General features: G+C 40.8%; 1 pseudogene; it reads right to left on the bottom strand.

Moving 5' to 3' along the window:
• Window positions 1-2,765: 2,765 nt before the first annotated feature.
• LOC142355359 (5.8S ribosomal RNA) lies at window positions 2,766-2,917 on the bottom strand (annotated as a pseudogene).
• Between the last annotated feature and the right edge of the window lie 473 nt (window positions 2,918-3,390).

Below are 3,390 nucleotides of genomic sequence, written 5' to 3'. Positions count from 1 at the left end.
GGAAAAATTTTCCCCCATTCCTCTAATCATTCGCTTTAAACCGATGAAATTGCTTTGCGAAGATTTTTCAATCTTGCTCAAGCTTTTGCTATCCTGAGGGAAACTTCGGAGGAAACCAGCTACTAGATGGTTCGATTAGTCTTTCGCCCCTATGCTCAGGTCAGACGATCGATTTGCACGTCAGAACCGCTTCGGGCTTCCACCATGGTTTCCCGTGGCTTCGCCCTGCCCAAGCATAGATCACCATCTTTCGGGTCGTGTGCTACTTGCTCTGGATCAGTCATGCAATAAGAGCAAAACCGTCCGTGGTTGCGGGACACCGAATCGGCGCCCTCACCACACAAAGTAGTGCAATTCATAAAAAATTACACTGTTCACTTTCATTTCGCGTGTGCGCTTTCAATGAGCGACAACACTTGCAAGCAACTCACACTCCTTGGTCCGTGTTTCAAGACGGGCTGTAGAGAGCATTGAATAGGAAGTTGAGGTCAGACAGGCAATCAAGATCAATTTATCTCATTTTGTTTAGAATCAACAAGAAGAATTCCGAGGAAAAACTTCTGCTCGATTCATTAACAAGATTTGCCAAAAGACGACAACTACACTACTCGGTAGCCGAGAATATAATATCAAGGCATTGAGTATGGTAACGCTCACTCCAGTTCCCCTTCAACAGTTTCACGTACTTTTCACTCTCTCTTCAGAGTGCTTTTCAACTTTCCCTCACGGTACTTGTTTACTATCGGTCTCGCTTTATAATTAGCTTTTGGAGAGACATATCTCCAGCTTCGAGTTGCACTTTCAAACAACTCTACTCATAGGAATGAGCCATTATGACTGGTATCGAAAATGACCTTTACAGGATTTTCACCTTCTTTGATGCTACTTTCCAGTAGACATCAGGACAAATTCACCAGTCTAGCATCAAACCATACCGGACACCGAGAAATGTTGCCATTTCTCTTCCCGATGAGCTTTTCCCTGTTCATTCGCCATTACTAAGGGATTCTCAGTTGATTTCTTTTCCTCCCCTTACTGATATGCTTAAGTTAAGGGGGTTCTCTCGCCCAATTCAGGTTATGTAGTTGATTGTCTCTTAATTGGTTCACTGACCAATATGAGACAGAAACCGATTCAGCAGTTTTGTTCGCTACTACTATCAAACACAGGTCGAAGTTTCCATTCAGTCATTAATTCCAACTTTCAAATGTTGTTGTTTCAGCTTTCGCTTACTAGAAGCAACATAATACTCGCTGCAATACAGACCTCGGGAAACCCTCACCGTGAATAAGGTTCACTCACATATTTCACTACATTTTGCGTGGGATTGGAGATGAGGCTACTCGTTCTTGCTCAGTACTAGGCTGAAAATTAACGAAACTTCGTTACAAACGTTCACATGTTGATGTTTCCGCTTTCGCGTACTCGAAACAACATAATACTAGTCTTTGTAATTTAGTTTCATAATTTCAACTGTTCTCATGCAGAATTTTTGCTCATTCTTATCCCAAAATTTTGACCTGGCTACTAGTTACACTCCTTGTACTTATTGCAAAATGACCACAAATTTCAACAGCTTTCACATGTTGCTGTTTCGGCTTTCGCTTACTACAGTCAACATAATACTCGTTGCAAAATAAGTGCTCGGCATCTGCAATTTTCCAAAGACGAAGTTTCGCCAGTTCAATTTTCGCTCGCCAATTATGGCTACTAATTCACACGGTACTGAGCTCAACAACATTAAATTTGTTCAGCAAGACTTTCACATGTTGATGTTTTGGCTTTCGCCTACTAGAAGCAACATAATACTCGTCTTGTTAGCTCATTCAATGAGAATAGCTTTTCCCGTTGAGAATTTTTGCCTTCAATTGGCGTTGTAGTGAGTTTGGCTACTCAGATCACCAAATACTTGTGACAATTCGAACCAGAAATGTTTTCAATTTTCACATGCTGATGTTTCGGATTCAACCTACTAGAAGCAGCATAATACTTGTATTCAACAATTTCTGTATCAAATCCCAGTTTTCTCTGGTGCATCTTTGCCAAACTATTCCAAACTGCCTGAGTCTGAATACCAATTACAGGTACTAGTAAATGCACGTTACTAAGGACTATATAGTTCTAGGTTACTGTACACAACGACGTTCACATGTTGATGTTTCAGCTGCCGCTTACTAGAAACAACATAATACTTATCGTGCATACCTTTCCATAACTTGTCCTTTTCAGATGCATTAGTTTCCCTTTGTCTTGGCTTCTACAGTCAGACTGGCTACTAGTAACAGCACAGTACTAATCACATATCGTTCTACAGTTTGCAGACAACTTTCACATGTTGATGTTTCAGCTTTCGCCTACTAGAAACAACATAATACTCGCTGTATACATTTGTAGTTCTCTATGTAACTTTCATGTGAAGAAGTTTCGCCAGTCTTTTTGACTGTCTCAAATCTGAGTCATGCTTAGGCTACTAGTTGCTTCATAGTACTTATCGCCTCGAGATCATTGAACAAAACTTGATTTTCACATGTTGCTGTTTCAGCTTCCGCTTACTAGAAACAACATAATACTAGTCTCATTAAGTTCCGTCTCTTTGCAATTTTCTTATGAAGAAAATTCGCCATCACAATGACTCCAGCAGTTCTTGATCAAGGAATGCAATCATTGATCAGAATGCTATTATTTGAATCGGTTCTGCTTTAAGTGTTCCAATTTTATTGGAAGCACCAACAATAGAACATCAATGTGTTCAATCGAGAGTTATATAACCCTGAATCGGACGCAGTCAACAGCCGAAGCCGAGACCGCCTTTTGCGTTAGAGAGGTCGGTAAACAAATCTTGCGATTCATACCGAATTAACACATATAGCTGTGCTCCTCTTCGTAAAGCGAGCCAAGTGATCCCCTGTTGAAGGATGTATTTGGACCAATCTAGTAGCATTTGGTTTCCAACAAGCTCTCCCAAGTTAGCTTACTTATTGGGCTTTTCAACCAATTCGGTTGGCTACAAGCATCATCAAAGTACTAGCCACAGTTTGATCGCAAAATTCTACGACTTTCACATGTTGATGTTTCGGCTTGCGCTTAGCCTACTATAAGCAACATAATACTAGTCATATCATAGAGCGTGATCAGCTTGTGACGTTCTCATGATGAAGTTTCACCAACAGTGTCTCACTTCGAGCTTAAATCCAGCTACTAGTAACTACACAGTACTGACTGCAACGATAACTTTTATCTATACCTTTCACATGCTGCGCTTTCGGCCAGGGCCTACTAACGTCAACATAATACTCGATATAAACTTTTGTTCATGATGCAGCTTCCCCATGCAGAAGTTTCGCCTTCAAATGCTCTCTTGGCCATATGACGTAAGAAAAGGTTACTAGT

The sequence above is a fragment of the Convolutriloba macropyga genome, unplaced genomic scaffold (genome assembly GCF_964194025.1).
Source record: "Convolutriloba macropyga unplaced genomic scaffold, txConMacr16.3 SCAFFOLD_6352, whole genome shotgun sequence".
NCBI lineage: Eukaryota > Metazoa > Xenacoelomorpha > Acoela > Convolutidae > Convolutriloba > Convolutriloba macropyga.
Note: the sequence above shows the minus strand (reverse complement) of the source record. Positions and strands in the feature narration are given on the sequence as shown.